The following is a 25,896-nucleotide window of genomic DNA, read 5'->3' on the forward strand; positions in this document are numbered from 1 at the left end:
AGCCTGAAACCCAGACTCCTCATGCTGTGGTAGTGCCTCAAAGCCCTGTTTTACCCCTTCCCCATGTCCTTTTCTTCACCCCTAGAGCATTTTCAAAGTATCTCTGAAACAATGGAGTTGCTCACACTCCTTCCACTCTCCCAGGTTGCTCCAAGGCCCATCCAGCCTGGCCTTGGACATTTCCAGGGATGGGGCAGACACAGCTTGTATGGGCACCCTGTGCCAGGGTCTCAGCACCCTCTGAGATGTGGATCTAGAGGAAGTTGCAGCCTGGACTACTCTGGTATAGACATGAGCTGGCTGCACCCTTGGGTTGGAGTTTGTTGTGCTAAAGGGTGTAGGAAAAAACATTTTCTGATAATTTTGTAGGTCTCCTTTGCCTGTACAAGCTGGAGCTGCATGTGTGTTTGGCCATGATCCTGTGCTGCAGTGGGTCAGGAAGGTGTCAGGATGGTGATGGGCAGGACACCTCTGTTGCTCGTGACTTCTCCAGTGCCGTGAGTCCAGCAACAGGGAGGCTCTTGTATCATTCTTGGATCCTCTGAGTCTTCTTTATGGCACACAGTGGCTTAAAAAGCCTTTAACCTTGCTCACAGAGTGAGTGCAGAATGCATACCTGGGGGAGAGGGCTCGAAGCTGAGGCAGAGCAACCCAGCTGAAATTCATTTCATGCGCTTGGGAATTTTTTTAGGGCTTTTTGTACAATTTTTTCTCCCTTTTCTCTTGGCTCTATCTTTCAAATTGCAGCTCATGAAGATTTGTCACAGGTCAGGAAGACTTAAGCCATGATTTTCAGAAGATGAATGGGATTTTAAAATCAATTTAGTGGTCCCCAGTGTCAGTGGGGTGCCAATCACCACAAGCTGGCACTGCCCAGTTCCTCTGCTGCTATCATTAGGAGGCAAGAGCAGCATTCATTACAGAGAGGCTGAGCCTGGCTGCCTGCTAATGGAATTGAGCTGCCTGACCTTAATGTGTGCCTGATATTTAATTTGAAATTTCTGCAGACACCAGCAGGCTGCAACAGAAACAATACAGGCCCAGCAATGCAAAGCCTTAGCACTGCGAAGACAGCAAAATAAATTAAATTTGGTAATTAATAAAAATCCTTGGGGCTTAGAGGTCACATGTGGAAGAGAAAAAAAAGTGTACTTTTCTTTACACTTGGCAGCTGGACAGGTTCCAGGCAGGATCTTGTGTACTGCAGGGAGGAGTGTGGTGCAGTTCATTTGTCTTGCACTGGTGGGAAATTTTGGGATGCTCCTGATCCCACTCAGATGGGCCCCTCATAATAAGAAAGGGATTGAGGGGCTGGAGCGTGTCCAGGGCAGGGAACGGAGCTGGGGAAGGGGCTGGAGCCCCAGGAGGGGCTGAGGGAGCTGGAAAGGGGCTCAGCCTGGAGAAAAGGAGGCTCAGGGGGACCTTGTGGCCCTGTACAACTCCCTACCAGGAGAGGACAGCCAGGGGGATCGGGCTCTGGAACAGGGACAGGAGGAGAGGGAACGGCCTCAGGCTGGGCCAGAGGAGGCTCAGGTTAGACATCAGGGAAAATTCCTCCCTGGAAAAGTTTGTCCAGCCCTGGCACAGCTGCCCAGGGCAATAGTGGAGTCCTGCTCCCTGGAGGGATTTAGAAACCACGTGGCATCTGGGGACTTGGGACTGTGGTGGTCTTGGCAGTGCTGGGGAATGGTTGGACTCAGTAACCTTAGAGGGCTTTTCCAACCATCACCATCCCCATCCTGGTGTATCTGCTTCATTGAGATGCACAGGGTCGGTCACCCCAAGGCCCTCACTGCTGAGGATCTCTCCTGATGCATCCATCACCTCATGGCACCCTTCCTGGCAGCAGTTTAGCTCCCTGTGGTCCCCATCTGGCCTCAGGGCTGTCACCTGCTGAAAATCCATGGTTGCCCAGAGTGGATGTGGTCACCCCTCATCCTTGGTGACAGGTTGCAGGCATTGCTCCGCAGGGCCTGCAGGCAGCAGGTACATTGGATGTGATGCACCAGGAACTGCTTTGGGATGCTTCCTTGGTGAGCTGGTCAACAGCTGGGAACATCTGTGCACTAGGTCACAAGCTAGGCTGGCTGGAGGATGTTTTCTTCTCCTTCTGTGGGATTTTCAAGACACACAAACCTCTCCCTTTTTCTCCGGGCTTTGGGCTTCACCTGGGACCTGCAAGTGCCAAAGACAATAGGTATGAGTAGATCTGCAGTGACCACAGCCAGGTTTGTTGTCTGTTCCCTTCTCTCCATGAGCCTCTCTTCCCCTGCCCCCTTGGAGCAGCAGGACAGGCAGGGTTCTCAGCATAAGGTCCTTGCCAGAACAAAATGAAGCTGAAGCATGAGCCATTCCAGCTGTTTGGCTCCTCAGTCTGGAGCAGATGAAGGTGTCTCTGTGGGGAAAGGAGGAAGGAAGCTCTGGGCTGGCACAGGGCCAGATAAAATATTCCTGGTATTCTATTTGGATGTTAGAGAGAAAATTCTTCTCTGATAGGGCTGCTCAGGGAAGAGGGGGAGTCACCATCCCTGAAATTGTCAAAAAAAATGTGTGGCTGTGGCACTTGGGGACATGGTTTAGTGGTGGGCTTGGCAGTGCTGGGGAAATGGTTGGACTCAATGATCTTAGGGGTCTTTTCCAACATAACCAATTCCGTGACTCTACAAAAGATCAGATTACTATTTCCTAAATGGCTCCAGAAATCTAGGGCCATGACACTGTAATAGGTCCTATGGGAAGGAAATGTCTCCATAAGAAGCAGGAGTGAGATACTTGGATAAAAGCTGAGCTATCTTATAGTCTGTAAATGTGTTGCCCACATGGGGCTGACCCAGTGCCCTCTAGATGCGTCTTCCCACTCGTGGAAGTGTGTGTCCATGGTTTTCAGGGCAAAAAATTGTGTGCTGCTGGGAAAAAAGAGTGCATGTAAGGCAAAAATAGGGTATCTAGGCTGCTACTGGTAGAAACTCAGCCCTGTTCATGTTTGGGTCACCTTACTAGCAGTGGTAACACATTTGGGAGCCCTCATGGGAGCCCTGGGAGAGTGATATCTGAAAATTGTGGGATCATAGAATGGTTTTGGAAGGGAACTTAAAGCTTATCTAGTTCCAGCTCGTGTCATGGGCAGTGACACCTTCCACCAAACCAGCTTACTCAAAACCTCATCCAACCTGGCCTTGGACATGAGGGGATGAACAGAAAATGCTCTGCAAGCCTGTGGGAGGCCTTGGCTGGTCAAAGGGGGAGAAGTGGCTTTGATCCTCAAAGCATCAGCTAGAGGGAATGGGAAGGGAACAACATGACAGCAGCCTGCCCTTGTACAGACATCATTCCATGGGATACATGCAGAGCGGGGAATCTGGCCCTGGATCCACTACCCACTGGTTCTGCTGGCCAGGAAAGCTCTGCCCTCTGCCCCATCCTGTCCCCTGTAAAACGGGGTGTAGTCACCAGCCTAGTTCTCACTGCTCTTTGCCACCCTCCCTCTGTGCCATTTAAGCAGAGAAACAGCTAATTTGCGTGTGCTGTGGTTTGCCATGGCACGAAAAGCCTGCTTGAAGGCCCTGCAGAGGAATCGAAATCAAACAAATTTCAGATGGTCTCGCAAATGAAGCCGAAAGGTCACAACAGCATCAAGCTGGAGGTTGTGTGTGGTGCTGCAAGCCTCTGCTAAATACCAGCCAAAGATTAGTCCATCCTCTCCAAAAGGCCAAGAGCTACACAGGCTCTGAGTTCCTCCTGCCACACATCCAGCTCACAGCATCTAAAAATGGCACACACCCCTGTGAAAGAGACACAACTTCAGGCACAGAAAATTCAAGGGATAGCATCAGGCTGCTGTGGTGTGTGAAACTGAATTTGGAAAATCCTTAGATTTCTTTTTTTTCCCTTCAAGCCAAAAGGGACTTGTAGATCATGTGGCTAGTGCTAATTAATCTGGCCGTGTGCCGAGCATTGTCATGGCAGTTTAATCAGCGGCTGTGAAACAGAGCGTTGTCCGTCTGCCAGCCTCCAGCCCCGGCTCCTGGGGACAGCAAGAGACATCTCTCTGCTAGGTACATCAATGCATCCTGCATTTGCTTGAAAATCTTTTGAAGGTCTTTTAGAGGCTTCACCTGACATCAAAGTTGTCAGTACAGGAGCTGTGCAAGCCAGGAATTTCATCCAGGAAAAGCAGTGTCAAAGCATCAGTTTAAATGGGGGTCAGGCGCTCATGGAAAGAGCTCAAGAGGGCTGCAGGCTTCTCCCCAAGGCCACCAACTTTCTCCAAATAGCATTGTTCTAATTAAATGACAAATCCCTTGGTTCTGTCATGGATGGATGGTCTCACTTCATTCATTCCCCCACCATGCAGTTTCTGATGCCTTATACTTGTAGTCTCCCACAAAACTCCAGAGAGCCAGGACCAGGAGTTTGAGGAGCAGCTGAACCTCACACCTATTAAACCCACTAAAAGCCCATATGAGGAACCCTGCTAATATGAAATAACCCGCTGGCATGAGAGGAATATCCTCTGATATGTGGGAGGTAGTGATTAGTCCTGAAAACTTGTAGATGGATGCATCAGTTGAATTAAAAAGTGCCTGGTGCCCAGGGTGCAGAAATGCCACAGCATCCTGCTTTCCTTCCCACAGTGTGACAGCTCATGGGCTCCAGTCATTGCCACTCTTTGTATTTATGGGGCACTTAACCAGCCCCTTAAACAACAATTTGTCGGGTTTTTTTCACCCTTTAACAAAAAACTTCTTATTTTGTTGTCTCTGTTAACAGTACTGCCTGCAGCCCTGAGAGTCAAATTCTTTCTAAATGTCAATTTCATTTCTCAACAGCAAGGCTGGCTTTGGAAAACAAGATAATGGTGGCAACCTGGTGCTGTTAATGGAGTATAGCAAGGGGGTTTGCTGGTCCAGCAGGGCAGAGGGCTGTGTAGCCCCCCTGTACCTGCTGTGCTTTCTGGTTATGCTGAATGTCAGCATATGGGTTTCCAAGGTAATAAAAACAACTTCCACGTGAGAGAGGAAAAATGTTTCTGTCTGAGCACGATCAGCTAAACCTCTGTCAGGAATGCTAAAAATCATAGTGGGAGGTCAGCTCAGGTCCTGGAAGGGCATGCAGTGGGAGGATGCAGTTCTTTGGAAGGAAATGGTAGAGGGAGATACACTCATCTGCCATTACATTTGCAACCCTGCCTCAAGGTGAGTTGAGATGACCTGCTTTGGCTTGCCTTCTGGTGAGAAGCATGTTTTTCTCCTAGCAGCTTCCCCTGCTCTCCAGTGCTCCCCATCCCACGAGGTGTCCATCGTGTCCAGCTGTGGGGTTGGTGCAGTGTGAGGATGTTGGACCCAGACCAGTTTCCCACCCCTGTGATGCTCAGTTTAGCTCTGCCTGATCTGATTTTATGGAGAGCAGACTGCTGGAAGGCATGTTTAGCTCAAAGGAGGGAGTAGACTTAGCTGACAGGGTCCCTTTCCTCCTCACCTGCTCATTCCTCATGAAACCAGGGGTTGCTGGTTTGTGTCTGGGTCTCCCTTGTCACCCATCTTGGTTTATTATGGATTTGTTGGTAGTTCCTGTGTCTTTAATGTGTGCATGAATAGGTCTTTTGGCTCTGCAACAGCTTTTCTGTTTGAGGTGGCTGGGTCTGCTTCCTCAGACTAGTCCAGTTACTTGATTTACTTTAATTTTAAAATAAAAAATTAAAAGGTATTCATTGATGGCAAGCACAGGGAGCACAGACCCACTGCTGTGTCTTTCCTGCAGAGAGACTGAAGCAGCTTGCATGGATTTGCAAAGACATTCCTGGCATGAGCCTGATGTTAAGCAAATGCTTCCCAACCATTGAGCTTGCCTGGTGTTTCCTCCAAAGACCCAGCTGTGGGATCTCAGTTATGTCTCATGTGAATGAAGGGTGGGCAGGCTGTGCTGTGGCTGGAGATAGCTTTGGATCATGGAATCACAGAATGGTTAGGGTTGGAAGGGAACTTAAAGCTCAGCCAGTTCTAACCCCCTGCCCTGGGCAGGGACACCTTCCACTATCCCAGGGTACTCCAAGCCCTGTCCAACCTGGCCTTGGACACTGCCAGGGATCCAGGGACAGCCACATCTTCTCTGGGCAGCCTGTGCCAGGGCCTGCCCACCCTCACAGCCAGCAATTCCTTGCTAATATCTACCCTACATCTACCTTTTTTCAGCTTAATCCATTACCCCGTGTCCTGTCCCTCCATCCCTTGTCCAAAATCCCTCTCCAGCACTCCTGGAGTCCCTTTAGGCTCTGGAAAAAAAGGGTTTCTAGTCTGCTGTAAGGATGCAGGGCTGCATTTTGTCCACCGAAAACTTCCCCCAAAAAATGCAGCAGTTCGATGCTTCTTCCTTGGGTCTGATTGCTGTGTCCTGTCAGAGTCATTTCACATGAGTGACCTCTACGTGCTTTGTAATGTGGCTTATGGCTGGTATTCCTGAGGACAGGTGGCCCAAAACGTACCTGTGTATTTGGGGGTTTTTCTTTTGACCCACCATCCGGTGAATCAGCTTGATCCTCTGTGAATCCGTACCATATGTGAGCCATCCTGCTCCTCTTGGAGACCATGTGTACACAGGGCTGACAGCAGGCTGGTCCTGATGGGACAAGGGGTGAGCTCTGCAGCAGGAGCTGCCTGTCTCGTTTCCAGTCACAAAATTCCCCGTGCCTCTCTTGGAGGCAAGACTTCACTGGATCTGGTGGGATCTGGGGAGGCTGAGCCACAGGATCAGTGCATGGGGATGCTCTGTCCATGCTGTTGGGTTGCAAGCTAGGCATTGAGATGGAGAATTTGGCAGGAAGCTGTTTGGGGAGAATCTTTCCAATTGTGCAATGTTGTCTTCAGCCCTCTGTTATTGGTAAAAATGTATCCAGCCGAATTAAAAATAAAAATAACAATTTTATTATAGTGATCAAATTCTATTTGAGCCAGCCACAAGGAAAAGGACAGTGCCAAGCCTGGGATCAGTGCTGGGTGGGACAGAGGTTTGACTGCTCCAGCAGAGGGTCCCCTATGCCACACACAACCCTCCCCATACAATTGGTTCTTATAGGGAATATTTTGCTTAAGGCTGGGATTCCAGTGATCAGCCTTTCCTTTCCATTCAAAGTCCCACCTATTCATAAAGCCTCTTTTTCTGTGGTGAGCTGAACAATCTGGTGTCAGGGAGGCAATGAATCCCCCTGATGCAGTTACAGGAATACTGCATTCACATGTATCACCCTGGAGGGCTCCAGTGATTCCAGTCTCAACTTGTTGCTGGGATGATCATTGGAGAGCTCCTGGATCACCTTGAGAAATGACCCATCTCCGGACAGGCTACATATGTTAACTTGTAAATGAGGTTTTATAGGGACCAGTTTCCACATAGTGAGACAACTCCCAGTGCCAACTTGTGCATTTTCTTAATAATATCAAATATTGCATACATTACTCTCCATTGGCGTGAATTATCTTTGTTACATATAACAATCCCACCCCTTCTACATTAACTCATTAATTCGCACCCAAGATTCTATATCTACTGTTTTCGTCCCTTATTCAACTACTTTAATCTTGGCTAAAAGAAAAGAACTTTAATTCCCTCTTAATTCCCATCACCCCATTCCTCACTTGGAGTTTCTTGGTAAAACCTGTAGGTATTTCCTTCTTCCTTTACTTGTCCTTTGATCTTGGCCAAGGCCTCTGCTGCTCTGCTGTGCGGGTTTTCCTCACCTAATTTCATTATTTTAGATACCTGATTTATTTTTCCAGTTGCACACTCCAGGTCTGGTGGCATGGCTGCTACCTGCATCCCTTGTACTAGTGAATGTATTAACCTTATGAAGCAAGGTATGAGGCAGGGCAGGAATATCACCCCAGCTACAGAGCATAAGATAAAGAATATTATTTTCTTCCACCATGCCCCATCAAACAGATGCTCTTACTAGGATGCCTGGAGTATGGAATTCCATTTTTGCACTGGGACATGTGCCACCCATTTAATTTCTATGGCTAAGTTCCTAAAAGTCTCTCCATAATTATTAATTTCTATACAACACTCTGATTCATTAAATTTCACGCCCCCCCCCCCTCTTTGGCTAACAAGTAATCTGGGGCTATACCCCCAGGTCCCATCGTGGGCCCATGTGGCAGGACCATAGTATTCTATTATCCTTTCTGCAGGCCATTCTTCTTCAGCCCAAGTCTGTCCTTTGCCAAAGAAAATTATTTTTTTCTTTAAACTCCTCATTTCCCAAATTAAAGTTTCATATAAGGGGGTCCCTAATGAGCTACACTCTAAGCGGGGCAGGGTAAAGAAGACAGACCTTATTAATCCTACCGTGCAGGATCCTTTCCAGCGTTGGGGCAGTTCACTGTAAACCTTCTTTCCACAAATCCAATATAAGCCATTAGGGGCTTTCCACCTAACCTTTATGCTCTTGGCTCTTCCCAGTATTTACTTAACTCACTCAGGGATCAGTGTGGGTCAGCTCCAGGGCTTTTGTTCCAGCAAAGTCCGATCTTATCACTCCATTCACACTAACTCATTTTCTCCTAGCTCCAGTACCCAGCCGGGTTCTCTGGTTGCCAGATCCTGCTTTTATTGGAAGAGTTTATTGTTAAAGTGGACACACACGGAGTATGTCTGACCACTTAAGTGTATTCCCTTCCCTCTCTGCTGAGACAAAAAGTTCCAATCACCCATTTGTCTTAAGGCCCATCCCTCAGGCCTCTGAGTAATTCTCGAGGTCTTAGCATCTTTCCATTTTAGCAATTGCTCTAGAAGTAGACCCTCATCTTTCTAAGGACACTTCTCAGCAGACTTGAGCCTTCTGCAGATCTAGCACTTGGATAGACCCAGTTCTATTGCGATTTCCTGCGTTAGGTCCACAAACAAGGTTTGATCTGATGTAGGCAAACCTAGTTGGTGTATTGTTTTTCCAGTTGATCATACTGCTCGTTTAAAGTTTTTAACCTTTCCTGTTTCATTCTTCTTTTTCTCATTTCTGCTTCTTGTCTTTTTACCTCTTGTGTCACCTGTTTTATTTTATTCTCTGGGTCTTCCCCTTCTTTATCCCTTGAAAAACAGAATGTCCTGTCATATTGCAAACAAACTCTGTCATCCTGGTCCTCTAAAAGGTCAAGGATGATTAGTTCATTCTTGAGGGGTATTTTGTTCTCATACTTTAAATTATTTCCAACCCAATATGTTTTACTTCCCCTCAGACACATCCCTAATTGATTGATATCATAACACAGTGGGTTTGCCTGCAAATAAGCTACAAACACTGACTCCTTTTTTCCTCCAATCCACACTGTGCGGTTGCACTTATCACATGCTGAGATGGATACTACTTCAGCATTCCTTCTATGTATCTTGTACACTGACTGCCTGTCTTTCGGGGTCACCCTTAGTAAATAATCCTTTGTTTCCTTCCCCAATTTGTATGCCCCCTTTTGAGTGCTATTCATGGGGCAATGCTTGTTTGTTTTACCCTTGCTACAGTCCCTTGGGGCTGGGAATATCGGACGCTCCGATTTCCCTTGTCCTATCCAGACAGTTTGCACACTTTGTCCGTACCCACTGCCAGGGCCCCACCCTTTGGGGTCAGGTGTATTATTGAGGCATGTTGCTAGACTCAGGTACATGAGGATTACTCCCACCACTAATATTTCTCTGCCTGTCCTGACGCCCACTGGGTTGCTACCAGCGGCGGGGTAAACCATCTTCTTGGCAGCAGGAATAGTCTTCCGTAGTTTCATGCCAGAACCAAGCTGCATACCTCCGTTTGAAAATGCCCCACTGGTATAGTTTAACAGGATCTGCGCTGCAGGGTACCTTGTTTAATTTCTGGCACTCAACAGTAATAATTTGAGCTTTTGCCCATAATTTTCCCCTCAGCCCGTCCTGATACAGACAAAACCAAATTACAGAGTCTAGTTCAATTATTCCCAGCCTTGTGGCGAGTCCCAGAAAACGGCTAGTCAGGCACTGTTCTTGTTCCAAACACGACCCAATCCTTTAGGCCAAACCCCCTTATACAGTGTGTAACCCAAACCTCGTTACAATATTCACAAATGAAATGCACAAATGGGCAACATTCACAATCTGGTACAGAGCACCTGATCAAGTCACTGTTGGTCATTTACTTGGCCAATGCAGGGTTAACTCCAGGTCTTAGGTTGGGGGGAGGTGATTTCCCATTCTGGTGTCCTTTCTCATAGCTCAAAGTTCTTTACTCATGATGCATTTGTCCACCTCTTTTCTGCAATCTGTATTGCTGTGTCTGTATTACTGTGTCTGTGGTCAAAAGGACAAGATGGGGGGGGCCCTCCCAATGAGGCAATAATGTGGCCTCCCTTGTCTTCAGGCTGTATTATATGTATGGAGAAACCTAGAGGGATATTCTGCATGATTATTCTCTGTTTCCACAGTTCCTGGAGATTCTTGCTTATGGCTATAAGGTAAGGCTGTATCTGCCTATTTTCTATTTTTGGGTGTCCTACAGGAATGCTATGTAGATAAGCCATCCTGTACAACATTTCAAAGGGTGAGAGCCCAGTCTTGGAATAGGGCATAGTCCAGATGTCTGACAGGGCCAAGGCGAGGCTTTTCACCCATGGCATTTTGGTTTTCAGAATCAATTTTGCTAATTGAGCTTTTAATGTTTGGTTCATTCTTTCAACCTGTCTGGAGCTCTGGGGGTGCCACAGGGTTTGGTATTCCCATCAAATTCCTAGAGTGCCAGCTAATTGTTTAATAACTTTTGAGGTAAAATGTGTTCCTTGATCTGAATCTATACAGCTCACTAACCCATATCTAGGTATAATTTCATCCAGTAGGAACCTCAATACTGTTTGGGCTGTAGCCCAGGAGCTTGGAAAAACTTCCACCCAATGAGTTAGTTTGTTACCATAACTAATAAAAATTCATATCTCCCCATTTTAGGTAGCTCTGTGAAATCCACCTGAATTCTTTCAAAAGACCAGTATGCCACTGGGCGACTTCCCAGTACTATCTGCTGGGTGTTTGCCTGATTTACTTTTTGGCAAATACCTGTTTTGCCAGTTTATAGATGCCTTTACACCCAAAGAATCTCAGGAATTGCTCTGCAAGTGCCTGGGTTCCCCAGTGTGTCTGTTGCTTCAACCTCCCCAGAATTTTTCTGGTGTAATCTTTGGACAATAATTCCCTCCCATCTGGTAATCTCCATTTACCTTCTTCCAGTTGACCTCCAAGTTTCTGGTAAACTTCAATCTCCCTTTGAGAAGGAAGGGAGGGGTATTCCTGGACTTCCCCTTCCTCAGTCTCTGGGGTACTTATCTTCAATAAAATAGCACTTTTATCCTCTTTGTCTGCTAAGTTGTTCCCTTGGGTCCTGAACTGCATTCTGGTTTGGTGCCCTTTTATGTGGATTATGGCAATTGCCTCTGGTCCTCTGATTGCCTTTAGAATTTGTCTGATTATCTCTTCATGCACCAGTCCTTTCTCCTGAGTGTTAAGCAATCCCCTCTATTCCCATATTTTCCCAAAAGCATGTACCACCCCAAATGCATATTTTGAATCGGTGAAGATTGTTCCCTTTTTCCCTTTTAGTTTCTGTAAAGCTTTGCATATTGCATATAAGTAACAAGCTTGTGCTGGCCAACCAGCATTTAGGGGTCCCGACTCCACCACCTCCCCTGTTCTTCCATCCACCACTGCATATTCTGACTTTCTTTTCCCATCCACAGCCCTTGCTGACCCATCTATAAACCACTTTTCTCCTTCCACGAGTTCTTCTTCCTCCAAATCGGGTCTTATTTTGGTTTATAATTCCACCACCTCAGCACAATTGTGAGAAGGAACCCTTTTAGCCTCCCCAAAAAAAAACTGAGCAGGATTTTGTGCCAAAGTTGTTCTTAATTCTAAATCATGGGAATGGATAGCCTCATACTTCAGGAGCCTAGCATCTGTCAGCCACTTATCTGCCTTCTGCTGTAGAATGCTCCTTACACTGTGGGGGGAGTGAACTATCAATGAGGCCCCAAAGGTTACTTTCTTGGCCTCTTATACTAATATTGCTACTGCCATGATTGCTTGTAAGCAAGTGAGCCAGCCCCGCTTAGAGGGTCCAGGAGTTTTGATACATATCCAACTGGTTTTTTGGTCCCTGCCCAGTCCTGAGTTAGGACTCTGTGGGCAGTGTGGTTACTGACACCCACAAATAACTGGAAATGTCTTTTTACATCTGGAAGGCTCAACATCAGAGCTGCCATAAGGGTCTCTTTTAGCTTCTTGAAACCCACCTCATCCTGGTTTGTCCACTTGAGCCTCTCTGTGGTAAGCTTTTCACAAAGAAAACTTAACTTCTCACTGTAACCCTCGACCCTTTGCCTGCAGTAGCCCAGGAGCCCCAGCATCTGTCTGACTTCTCTTTTTGTTTGTTGGGGGGGGGGGGGGGGGGGCAGGGATGCAGTGTAAGGTGATGATCTCTCCTACTTTGTCAGGATCAAATTTCTTCTTACCCTTTGTCAGCCAGTGTCCTAAGTATTTCACCTCAGGTTCTGTGAACTGTAATTTGGATTTTGAGACTTTCAACCCATTTTTTCCCAGAAAATTTAACAAGGCTATAGTACCAGTCCTTACATCATCTTCCTTGGGACCAGCTACTGGTAGGTCATCCACATATTGTAGCAATTTGGTCCCTTGTACTGGCACAAATTGACTCAATACTTTCTCAAGGGCCTGGCCAAAGAGATTTGGTGAATCTACAAAACCCTGAGGCAGGGAGATCCACCTTAGTTGCTATTTTCTCTTTGTCTCTGGGTCTTCCCACTGGAAAGCAAAGTAATCTCAACTCTTCTCAGCTTGAGGACAAGTCCAAAAGGCATCCTTTAAATCCATTACACTGTACCAGGTGTACTCCGGAGATATGTTATTTAATAAAGTATAGGGGTTTGAGGCCGTAGGAAACAGAGTTTTAGTTCTTTGATTTACAGCACTTAAATCCTGGACCAATCGGTAACTTCCATCTGATTTTTGTAGAGCCAGGATAGGTGTGTTGTGCCTTGACATACAAGGTTCCAACTAACATGCCTTTCTTTATTAAATCCTCTATTACCAGTTTCAACCCCCTTCTACCCTCCAAAGGGATGGAGAATTGTTTGATCTTTATGGGATCCTCTGGTCTCTCAATTTTGATATGTATTTGTTCTATATCCAACCTCTCTGCCTCCCCTGGAGTGTGCCAGACCCTGGGATCAATCTTTTTCTCATCCACAGTAGTTAGTTTATAAAGACTTATCATGGGCTGTGAGTCTTTTGCGATCAGGCTTATTCCCAGTGTCACCATCAAATTCCTCCCCAGCAAGTTGTAATCTGCTTCTTCTACTAGCAAGATATTTCCAAGACAAATTTTATTATCAGAGTCTATTTCTACATCCTTTAAAACTGGTACCTTAAAAGGTTCCCCTTTTGTCCCAATTGCCACCATTGAATCTTTACTTTTTGAGCACCCCAGGAGGCAGCTGCTGAACTGAATCTGCTCCTGAATCAACTAAGAAAACCAGTTCCTGTTTTTGAGGTCTGACTTTTAATTTTATCAAGGGCTCTCCAGGTGTTCTGGACCTCACATTATAGAGGCCCTGACACCTCTATTCCTCTTGAAAGATCATTTAATGTTTTTGCACTCCCTCTTGAAGTGCCCTCTCTGTTTGCAGTCAAAACACTCAGGAATACTTACCTGTTTGTTTTTCTTCTGTGAAGGTCCCGTCCTGGCTTTCCCTGGAGCCTCCAAGCTTGTGTTGATTTTCCAGTGGTTTTGAGTTGTTCCTGTTTCTGAGCTTCCCTAACTGTTGCCACCAGTACCCTTGCTTGTGTCTTTTGTTTTTCTTCATCCCTTCTCATGTATACCTTTTTTGCTTCCCTTAACAGCTCCTGCAGGCTTTTCTCTTGCCAATTCTCTATTTTTTCCAGTTTTTTCCATATGTCCTTCCATGACTTTGCAACAAATTGTGTTTCTAGCAAAATCCCCCCCACAGCAGAGCCTTTCCAACCATTCAGTGGGGGTCTGATCCCTCCCCTGGCATCCTCCCAGTGCTTTACTAGTATTTGGTCCCTTTGGCACCGCCTCCCAAATACCCTGTATTACTATATTCCTCAGTCCAATCATCTTTAGCCAATCCACCTCTGCCTTATCATTCCATGACGGTCTTTGTTCAGGCCATTTCTCAGCCCCACTCCCTCCCTGGGGGTTCCTGAATTCCCAGTCCTTTATAGCAGCCTGCCTTATCATATCCTGTTCTTCGGCATTAAACAGTGATCTTAATATAGCCGTGATGTCGTCATATGAATAAATGCTGTTTTCCAAAAATTTGTCCAACCTTTCCGCCACCCACAAAGGGTCATCCAATACTTTTCACATTGCCCTCTTAAAGGCTCTCACATCCCCTGTGTTGATAGGAACATTTACAAACACAATGACTCCTGGAGCAGTAAGTACTTCCCTTAAGGGGTAAAGGTTGGGTCTGTCCCTTTCATCGTCAATATCATCAGTGTTTTCCCTCCTTGTTTTAGGCTTCGTTCTCCTGGCAGGAGGAGATGTGGTTTCCCCAGTGGGAAGTGTGTAGCTGTGGGTGTCTATCTGCTGTGTGAGGGGAAGGGATTGGGAATGTACTGGTGTGTCTGGCACTGCTGGAGCTGAGGCTGTGTGTTAAGTGGTGGTGCCCATGTCCATGTGGGTTGAGATGGGGGAGCTGCTGGTGCAGGTGCAGGGGCTTGTGCTTGGGGAGGAGGGACCTGAAATGGTGATGGAAGATTTTCCAGAGGTTCCCAGGCTTTTTTTGGACTTACCTTACTGCTAGAAGTTTTGACTGGGAACAGCCTTACACTGGCATATTCCCACAGTCTAGCATAGTCCATTTCCTTGCTGTCCAGCCCACCTTCCTCATATAAAAAATCCAATATGGCTTGGCATGTTTTAGTCTCAAATGTACCAAATATGGGCCAGAACATGTGTTTCCCGATTTCTATGTCCCCCTATACCTCCACATAATAATGTATCATTTTTTCCTTGGATTTTCTCTGCCTGGTGGAGCAGCCCTCCCAATGGTTTAACATCCATCCTAAGGGGCTGTCCCTCGGGATTTCAGGCAACTCGCCCCTTCCCCGCTTCTCTGGTTTCACAGATTTCCCTTGGATTTTTTCCTGAACCTTGCTTTTCTTTTGTCCCATTTTTAAGGTCTCCTTACCGTGTCTCCCAGTTGATTCCCACAAGCAGTTCCAAAAACCAGTCGGCCGATTGCTGAGTGTGTGAACTGGTCAATTCCTGATGGAGTATTACCAACCTATTAGTCTTACAGTGAACTGATCTGTGGAGTTTTGGCTGGAAGAAATGAGCTCTCTTACCTTTTTCCCAGACTCCCAAGTCCTGGACTGGAGAGGTTTACCAGTTCTCGAGCATCCGAAAATGTACTTCCCCCTCCAGTCCTCCCATGATTGAACCCCTGAACTGCCCAAGTTGCAGGCTTTGTGTGTGATGTGAGTTAACCCGGTTTCATTCACCTCCCCAGTGACTGACCACTTCCCTCACAGGATAGTGGAACTGTGACCTTGGGGTCCACTGTCGCCCTGTGACAGCATCATGTCTCACACACACACTCAATCACATCCACTCAACCACACGATACTTACGGTTCCTTTCCCACGTGGATTTTTCATGCACATAGATTTTTATGAGTGAAAAAAATTGGTGCTGCAACTTCGGAGGTTCTGGCTCCAAATACCCCAGAAGTCTGGGCCCATTTTTATCCCTTCCTGATTGAGGCTTTCAGCTTTTTGTTTCAAAATCTGATTGTTTCCTTGGGGCTTCCCTGATCCTGTCTGGCCACTGAAATAAGCAGGGCACCACCGGGACCAAGGGCAGGGAGCCCTTTGATGTCCCAAGACAGATCACATCAGGCTCACCAAGATTGTTATTGGTAAAAATTGATCCAGCCAAATTAAAAATAAAAATAACAATTTTATTATAGTGATCAAATTCTATCTGAGCCAGCCACAAGGAAAAGGACAGTGCCAAGCCTGGGATCAGCGCTGGGTGCATCACAGGTGGACTGCCCTAGCAGAGGGTCCCCTATGCCACACACGACCCTCCCCATACAATTGGTTCTTATAGGGAATATTTTGCTTAAGGCTGGGATTTCAGTGATCAGCCTTTCCTTTCCATTCAAAGTCCCACCTATTCATAAAGCCTCTTTTTCTGTGGTGAGCTGAACAATCTGGTGTCAGGGAGGCAATGAATCCCCCTGATGCAGTTACAGGAATACTGCATTCACATGTATCACCCTGGAGGGCTCCAGTGATTCCAGTCTCAACTTGTTGCTGGGATGATCATTGGAGAGCTCCTGGATCACCTTGAGAAATGACCCATCTCCGGACAGGCTACATATGTTAACTTGTAAATGAGGTTTTATGGGGACCAGTTTCCACATAGTGAGACAACTCCCAGTGCCAACTTGTGCATTTTCTTAATAATATCAAATATTGCATACATTACTCTCTATTGGCGTGAATTATCTTTATTACACATAAAACCTCCTTCCCAGGAAAGGAGGATGTGGTTCTGAGGGGATAATGGGACCTGCATGCATAGAAATGGGTTATCCAGCTTGGAGAAGAAAAGGCTCTGGGGACACCTCATTGAAGCCTCTCAGTACCTAAAAGGGTGCTGATATTAAAGAGGGAGGACTTTTTACATGGGCAGATGCCTTTTTACAGGGCAAGGGGAAATGTTGTAAACTAAAAGAAGAGAGACTTACATTAAATATTAGGAAGAAATTCTTCCCTGTGAGAGTGGGGAGGCCCTGGCAAAAGTTTCCCAGAGCAGCTGTGGCTGTCCTTGTATCCCTGGCAGGTTGGTCAGGGCTTGGAGCAACCTGGGATAGTGGAAGGTGTCCATCGCAGTGGGGTTGGAACAAGATGTCACTTTAAATGTCCCTTCCAACCTAAACCATTCTGGGATTTCCATGAAATCTACAGAATCCTCCTTGGACTATGTTGCATGTCTCTGACCCGCTAGCAGCCCAGCTCCCCATAGCAGTACATTGTTCTCATTCCCTGAATCCCCTCTCTGCCTTCAGTGAAAAAAATCCCAGCCCCACAGATAACAAATCACTCGGCAGTGGCACCATCTGGACAGTAGCCCAGTGTCCCACTGGGGAACCTCCTCCAACTGGAGCTGACTGTATGAGCAAAATCACTATTTCTCTCTGCTCCAGCTGAGGTGGACTTTTGAAGGGCAGCCAAGTCCTCAGGCTGGGGTTTTGGGGTGTTTCCTTGGCTTTTGGCCACTGGGAAGTAGCTGGAGTAGGTAGAGCACAGTCTGAGTTTGGAGTAAACCCAAAGGTGCTGAAATCCTGGCGAGTTGCTGATGAAAACCAGCGCTCACCGAAGGACTGGTCAGAGAGTGCTGAGATGCAATAATTGCTGAACTCCAGAGAAATGTGAGGTCACAGAGGCACAGTTAAAACAGCAATGCATCCTCAAAATATTACTGTCATTGGTTATAGGGCTTGTGGAATTTTGCTATGTTTTAACTCTCACAGAACTTCAGGCTTAATGTGCCAAAAATAGAAGAATCCAAAACACCTCCAGAACACTGGGGCTGCAATGATGGCACTGCTATCAATCCTATTAAAAAGTGGATGAAAAAAAAGGCAAAAGATTTGAGACAAGGCATTATTGGCTGTCTGCATCTGAAAAAAAAAAAAGGCTGCCATTACTCAATATAATCTGCTTTTCCAAAATTATTGGAAGGTAGGAAAAAAAAATCCCACACATTTTTCTTTTCCCATTTTACACATTTAAGCCAAAATGAAAAATAGCTTGTGAGATTTAAGCTATTTATTACCAAATAAAGCTGCATTTCGGCCATGTGTTTCTGCACCAAGTTTTGGCACTGTGAGAGCACAAATGTTGAGAGTTATGAGCCCCTCAAAAGTGAGGTGGATGGTGGAAACATTGACTTAGTCCTAACTCTCTCAGGGAGGACAGATCCAAAGCTGATTGTAGGGAAATGAGATACTGCCTGTAACATGGAGCGGTATCTGCAGCATCCTATGGGGTTATGTGCAGCCCAGTGGGATGTTCTTGATGGAATAAATAGAAACCAATTTGTGACAGCACCTGAGGGAACAGCTGGAGCTGTGTCAGGGGAGGTTTAGGCTGGGCATCAGGGAAATGTTCTTCCCCCAGAGGTTGCTGGGCACTGCCCAGGCTCCCCAGGGCATGGGCACAGCCCCAAGGCTGCCAGAGCTCCAGGAGCATTTGGGCAGCACTGCCAGGGATGAAGAGGATGGGATTGTTGCAGGGTCTGTGCAGGGCAGAAGCTGGACTGATGATCCTTGTGGGTTCCTTCCAGCTCAGGGTGTTCTATGATTGTATGATGGAATAAGCAGGAACATGATTTCCTCTTCCCATTGTGTTGGAAAAGTGAATCCCTTGCATTCAGTCTCCTCTGGCTTCAAAGGGAGCAGAAAATACCACAGTGGGTGGATTTCCATGCCAGAAGGGACAGCTGTTGTCACCTTCTCCATCCCACATCCCAAAATTCATTCCTGTGCATGTGGGGGGATGTCCTTTAGGAAACCAGCCCTGGTGCTGAGGAAGGGGTTTTGGCTGTGGGCATGTGATGCCCCATGTTTTCAGGCTGTGCCTGCTGCAAGCCACACCTGGCCTCTGGGTTTTGTCAGGCTCATTGCCTGCCTGATGAGGATAAACCTCATCCTGCCCAACTCATGGGTGGCAGCATTTTAGGCTCTGCTGAACCATGGTTTTATCTTGGCTTGTTCTCTCGTGGAATCACAGGTCTTCTGCAGTGCCTCCCTCCACGGTGGACGCTTGGGCTCCTCTCCAAGCCTTCTTCCCAGCTTTGGCATCAATCTGATGTGCTTATTGCTCCCAAGGAATCCCACCTCCTGCTTTTTATATGGCAAACATTTGTGCCTTCAGATGCTGCTGGCAGCATCTGGGAGCTCGTGGTTTGCTGGTTACCAAAATTCCCCTTTCCCTCTGATAGCCTGACACCTGCAAATAGCAAATAGCACCTGTATGGATATTTGTATATGGGTGACTTTATATTTGGCTGTACCTTTTTTTTTTTTTTTTTTTTTCTGTTTGGTTAGTTTTCCTTTATATGTTTTTACAGCAGGACTTGGCAGCACTAACTCATGCCAGGACTTCATGCAGAAATGTAAAGTAAGAGCTATTTCCACATCAAGGAACTGATGTTTCCCTTGTACTTTAAACACAGATCTGTCTCTCCTGGAGTAACATGTACCTATAAAGTTCAGGATATTAAATTTAATAGGGAACAGGCTTCCAGGATCTTTGATTTTTAGCCACAGACTTCTTATTTATGGAGCATAAAATGGGAATTGCCAGGACACAGTGTGGCATGACTCACAGTAGCTGGGATTTTCCCAAACCTGAGTTCAAGATAGTTCAGTGTAAAGAGCAGCTGAGCTGCCCTGGTGTGTGCCAGCTCGCTGTCAGCATTCACTGCACCTCACACAGCTCCACGCCAGTCTTGGTCCTCGGCAGGGACCCTGAGCCCAGATGCTGCCCTGGTACTGGAGATGCAAGCAGGTGCCTCAAACCAGTGCATACTGATGGTCTGAACTCCAAAATCCTTTAGGCTGACTAAATGAAGAGGTCCAGAGGGGACAGGGAACTTGCAGGAGCTCCAAGGGTGCAATCATTTCCCCACTCTGAGGGCTCCACTTTGAATGTGGGGCTGAGCTCTTGCGCTCAGGATGGGGACTTAAGAGTGCTTTACAGGGAATATTTGCTAGCATTGTTCTCACCCTGCATCCAACACACCCACCTGCTGGAGCAGTCTGCTCTCTCTTAAGAGATAATCCTCATTCTTTGTACTTTAGCAGCTGTAAGATGCTCTTGTATTCTGTGTAATGTCACTTGAAAGAGGAACCAGCTGCTGAGCTTTTACTGCCTTCTGGGGTGAGCAGGGATATTTTGTGGTGTGGCTTCTGAACCATCTGTAAAAACTGAAAAGGGACTATACAATATACTGTCTTCCCTGAGTGTCAGGTACTGCATAAATTGCCCTCCTGGCACTCTGAGGGTTTCAAGCAGGCTGGTAAATCCTTTGCACCCTACCTGATATGGGATTACAGGATTTAAGATAAAGCCCAGAGGGTGACCTGCAACATGCCATCATCAACCAATCCCTTTGCAAGGGGATGTCCTATGTCCTGATTCCCTGCCAAAATGTTCTGGCTTAGGGGCTGATTTGCCAGAGAACAAGGAAAGAAGAAAGGCTGGTCTGCCAAACATCCCCCATCCAAACTGATGTGCTGTTCCTAGAAATGGTGAAACATTCCACCCATTTCCCAAACCTGCCCCCATCCTCACAAACCACTGCCACTCATTCTGCACTCTGTGGACATGATGTATGGGAATCTCCCACCCCTGGGCTTGAGATGCAGATAAATAAATCCTTCAGGAAAACCCAGCTGGTTATTACAGTCCCATTTAAAACAATGGGTGTGTGGGTGGGGAATTAATGCATGCAAAATAGAGGCGGATGGGGATTGATGCAGGATAACCCACCCAAAACAGCCTTCTCTGTGTTTTCAGGGTAAGTTTCAAAGTCTGTTCCAATCTGTTCCTAGATGGGAGATTTAAAGAAGGTCAGGCAAACAACGCCTTCGAAAAAAAGGCATCTTTACCCTCTTTGCTGATAGGGAGAAGAGGATGAAAAGCCTTCAAGGGGTTTCACTGGAAACCCCTTTGGGGGAATATTACATGTGTGGGAGAGGAAAGGGCCAAGACCATCACCACAGGTCCTCACCAAAAAGCTGCTGCAGAGGGAGGGAGTGTCAAGGCTGGCACAGGGTTGGGATGCTGTGGCTGCCAGGGCTGTGGATAATCCCTGGATCCTGAATGCCTGTGGGGCATGGCCACACCACAAGACTCTGCTCGTTCCTGAGCCCTTCCTGTGTGTGCTGGGCTGGTGCTTGGCACCTGCAGTAGTGAGACCAGGGACAATCACAAAACCTTTTGCTTAAACATGGATCAGAGTCAGCTGAGGGCATTGGCTCTTCCCATTGACTCCCTCTCCAGGATAAAGGTCCACATGGAGCTCAGACCCCTAGGTCTTGGCAGCATTTAGGTGAAGGTTTTTGGATGGGGCTGTCACAGAATTAAGAGGCTCCGTGAACAATGCAGTGCAACGCCCAAGACCCTGCCAGGCCCTTGCAATGTCTACCTGGATTTTTTTTTTTTTTCCCATGTTTTTGGCTTTTTCCCTGTTTCTGGATGTCCTGAATGTCATTACTGGAAGGAGGGAGCTGCTGCAAACCTCCCTGGCCAGTCATTAGGAGCAGTTAAGAGTGTTTTTAAGGCATGTGTTTAGCACTTCCAAATGCCTGGAGAGGGTTTTGGACACTGTGAAAGCAAGGAAACATTGGAAACACAAGTATTGAATTTCCTTTTCCAAACAACTGGCTGCAGCCTATCGCTGCCTATCAAAGTTGAAGGCACAAGTCAGCATGTTTTTACATTCCCAAGGGTAGAGATGGGGATTGCTCCAAGTGCTCCCCCATTGCAAAGAGAACCAAATAATAGGCTGCTGTCATGCCAGGATTTTTTTATTTCTTATTTTTAAATAGGGAATTAATTCCTTCCCCTGGTTAATTAAAACATTTCCAGGCTGGGGATTCATTCACATGGATGTATCACCTTGCTAGTAATATAAAACCACAAAAGTTGAGATTTATTGGCTCTCTTGACCAAAGGGCACCCAGACCCACTCACTCCACTTCCTTTTCAACATTTTAATTTTTTAATTTGAGATAACTGGCCAGACCCTGGAGAAGAGCCTTCGAGCCCAGATATCATCCCACTAAATGGGACTATTCAAACCTTTTTTTTTGCATTTTCCAGTATAGAACAGTGCAGAACAGGCTTGGGTTGCACAGAGGAGCTGGATGGAATGGTGGTGAGGGAGAAGGGGTGGCTGAGCACGTAGAGTTGGGCTGATGGGCAAAGCTTCAGGAGTTACCTTAAAGTTTAGGTACCAGCCAAAGCTTCTCTGCATTTGGAATTCCTGGAATTTTGCTTGGGTATAAGCCCTGCAGCCCAGAAAAGACTATAATACCTGCAGTGTGGTTCCTGCTTTTAGCATGGGAGTTGTGGTCAAGTGATTCCTGTCAGCTGTTCTTTCTCCAACACCTTCAGACAAAACAGAAAGGAGAAACATTATTTTAAAATCTATTCTCAGAGGGGCTTTTCAACATCACCAAAGCCACATTTCCTCCTGGGCTTGCTCCTGGCAGATGAACAGGGCTGAACCTAAACCCAGGAGAAACAGGGCAATCTGGGCAGAATGAACTGAGCTGGGTGAGAAACATCATGCCAGGCTGTTCGTACCACCCATCCCTCCAGACATGCCAGAGCCTGAGAGGGCAGGGATGAAACTGGAACCACTAAATCCCAGCAAATATTTTCTTTCAGCACAATTTGGCTTTTTTTTTTTTTTTTTTTTTTTAATGTGATGGTGCAAAAATCTCAAATACACCCTCAAATTCAACACTGAGAATAAGGTGATAATTAAAACACGGTGAGAAGTACAAAAGCAAAATGACAGCTTTAAGTGTAGCAATGCTGCTGAAGCTTTTCTCCTTCCTCCTTGAAAAATATTGCTGAATTCAACATGTTGCTGTGAAACATCATCTTCAACAAAACATTTTTTCCCCCTGAAACTAGTGGGAAAGAGTTGCAGGAAAAAACTCTCATGCAGTACTGTATAAACAGCTGTCTCCTTCCTGTGGCAGGTCCAGGCTGCCTGGCTGTATCCCATCCCTCATTCTTGCTGGTTCCCATCCCCAGCACTCAAGACCTCTTCAGTCTTGATGTAAATAGAGGTGGGGGGTTGGAACTAGATGATCTTTAAGTCCCTTCCAACCCTTAACTATCTATGATTTTCTGTAAATATGCTCATTAACACTGGTCACTGCCAATTGTAGATCACAAAATCACTGATTATCCTGAGTTGGAAGGGACCCACATGGATCATTGAGTCCAACCCTGAGCCCTGTGCTGAACAACCCTAAGAATCACACCATGTGTTGGCTTTTGATTTTGTTGAATGCTGAGCTTAGGCCCTGATAGAGGTCCCATCTCTTTTTTTTTTTTTTTTTTTTTTTTTTTTTTTTTTTTTTTTTCTTGGTGTATTAATGCTGCACATGGTTTCCTTGCATGGTGTTCAGGAAAGGAGATGCTGTGCTGTGCACTGTGTTAGGGACTCTGCAGCCACGCCAGCTCATGTCACTCAGCAATTAGTGGGAGGCTTCATTAGTGCGGGAGGATGTTGACTGGGGATTGTACAAGCAGGCAGGGGCACTGTGCAGGCTTTGAGATCTGTGTTTATGAGGATTTTTGGGAAGAGCTCAGCTGTGCTGTACCTGCACAGAGGCACAGTGCAAAGAGGGCTGTGACCACCAAAGAATTAATCAGCAGTGGGGAGGCCATCTGAGCCTCTTTCCCCTGAATTCCTTTGAAACACTTTTCCATCAGGTGTGAAAGACCTCTGAGTGGGAGATGATAAACCTCCAGAACCTCATGTTGCCACCCAGGACACAAATATGCTCCACCAGCCACTACAGAGCAGCCCTTGTTCCTGACTCGTCACTGGCACAGCATAACCTGAATAAGTAAATAAGGCGAATTTAAATAGTCTTTATCCATTTATTGCGTCTCCCAACCACAGATCTCGGGTCCCTTACCATCTCCCTGGCACTAGAGAATGAGACAGATTCCTTCCTGCCTGATAGATTTCACTTAAATTCTTTTCTCTTCCTTCATCCTCCCTGTCCCAGTCTCCTCACCCTGCTGTCCTGTAACAGCAGTGAGACAGCACAGGATCTCTCTCTGCCAGACCACTCAACCTTTATGCAGCTGAATACCATGAATTTGGTCTGGGGGGGTCACTTATTTCATGTTTTATTTTCCATGGCAGGGGGGGTTGTAATTAGGTGATCTTTAGGGTCCCTTCCAACCCAAGCCATTCAATTGTTCTGTGATTGTCACACCTCACTTCCTATTAGTAAGTGAATTTTCTCTCATTTCATAAGGGTATATTCATGAACAATTTGAAGGCATTAACACATGTCTGATGACATCAGGCAATTAGGAGCTTGTTTGTAGACGCAGTGTGAATCCCCCGTGGTGGCCTTCTCCATGTGCCACATGAAGCTGGAGCTGCTCCCATGATTTTGGCTTTTACCCACTGCATGCTGTCAGGACCAATGCAAACTTCCCACCACATTGCTGGCTCTGAGGGGAATTTTAATGCACATCCAGGGAAGCAAGCTGCAGGCTATTGGGCTGTTAAAAGCCTGGCAGGCTCTCCTGGTGCTCGGAGAGGCTCCTGTTGTGGGGGCTTGTCTGCCTCCCCAGGCAGGAGGAGGGGTCTCAGGGGGGTCTAATCAGGACAAAGTGGCTGAGACAACCAGACTCCATCCCCCAGCTTGGCCGATTACAACAGGCAGACCATCCTCAGCTGTAAAACCTGTCAGTGAATGAAGCCAGGGCTCTCCAGGAGCTGCCATCTCCCTCTGCCATGATGGGACCTTGGTGTGAACCAGCCCCAGCCTCCCTGACACCCCCAGCCCCCACATGTGGAGGCCTCGACAAGCAGTCCAGGCTGCCTTACCCAGAGGAGATATTCCCATGCTTTGCAGGCAGCTTAACAGCATGAGACAGATTTTGTTTTTCTGTCGAAGGTGGCTGGGCTTCCTGGGCTGCAGCTGTCTGCTTGAGACACCTATCCCACCACCAGCTCCAGGCCTGGTCTGGATCCTGTGTCCCTGACCAGTAGCCTGGTTGCATCAAGAGTGCTATTTCCTGAGGAAAAGAGGTGGAAATAAATAGTTCTTCTTTCTGGGCTTTTTCTTTTCGTAAAGCCTGTAGCATCCCCTGTCTCGCTGCAGGGATTACCCAGAGACTTTGCATCTGAGAGATGGGTCAGTGTTGAACAAGCACACAGATCCCTTGAGCATTTCTGGCTGAAATACTGCTGGGTGGATAAATATGCATGTGCCTAGATGTAGTCAAACCCTGACTGATGCTATAGGAGAATCCCTAGTGGCAGTAGCACATAGGAGCAGACCAGTATTTCTGTGATTCAATGTCACTTACCAACCTGACAAAATTTATAATTCTCAGGGTTCACCCGGGGGTGCAAAGGAAACAGGAGCACTTTTGTTAGTGAAAAAATGTCCATGCTGCTTTGGATTATGTATGGAAACAATAAATATAACTGTAGAGCAGAGGGAGAAAAGGAAAAAAAAATTAACAGCAGCCACGGAAGTGAAAAAGAGGTGGTGAGGAGGATGTGCTGAGTTTTCCTGAGGATTTTCACAGGCGTTCTGCTTGAGGCCTGCAAGAGTGAAGGGTGGAAATGGCATGGCAGCGAGCAGCCGAGCAGGTTCAGCTGTCCACAGGCCTGCATTGTCTTCCGGCTTTCTAAAAATGAATTTGTGCCTTCCTCAGACTGAGGCTGAAGGCTGTATTTCCAGGTTCCAGCTAAATGTTTTGGGAGCTTCGTAAGTTGTTGTTCAGCAGCCTTCCCCACGGGCTTGTGGAGGATTTTCTTCACAGTGCAGGTGGGGGATGTGGTTTAGCAGTGGGATTGGCAGTGCTGGGTTGGACTTGATCTGAGAGGGCTTTTCCAACCCAAATGATTCTATTATTGTATTCTATGGTGCTAAATGATTCTGTGAGGCTGCGGCATCAAGGAGGTGATTGTGCCTCTCTGCCACACTCAGGCGGGAGCTGCCTCCAGCTCTGGGGTCCCCAGCACAGGAAGGACAGCGACTTGTTGGAGCCAGTCCA

At 46.8% G+C, this 25,896-nt stretch overlaps 1 protein-coding gene across 1 annotated transcript in view; it reads left to right on the forward strand.

The window, feature by feature from the left end:
- ARK2C (arkadia (RNF111) C-terminal like ring finger ubiquitin ligase 2C) overlaps positions 1-25,896 on the forward strand; it is a 64,034-nt gene that overhangs the window by 16,681 nt on the left and 21,457 nt on the right. The gene's annotated exons all lie outside the window — the stretch shown is intronic.

The sequence above is a fragment of the Lonchura striata genome, chromosome Z (genome assembly GCF_046129695.1).
Source record: "Lonchura striata isolate bLonStr1 chromosome Z, bLonStr1.mat, whole genome shotgun sequence".
Taxonomy (NCBI): domain Eukaryota; kingdom Metazoa; phylum Chordata; class Aves; order Passeriformes; family Estrildidae; genus Lonchura; species Lonchura striata.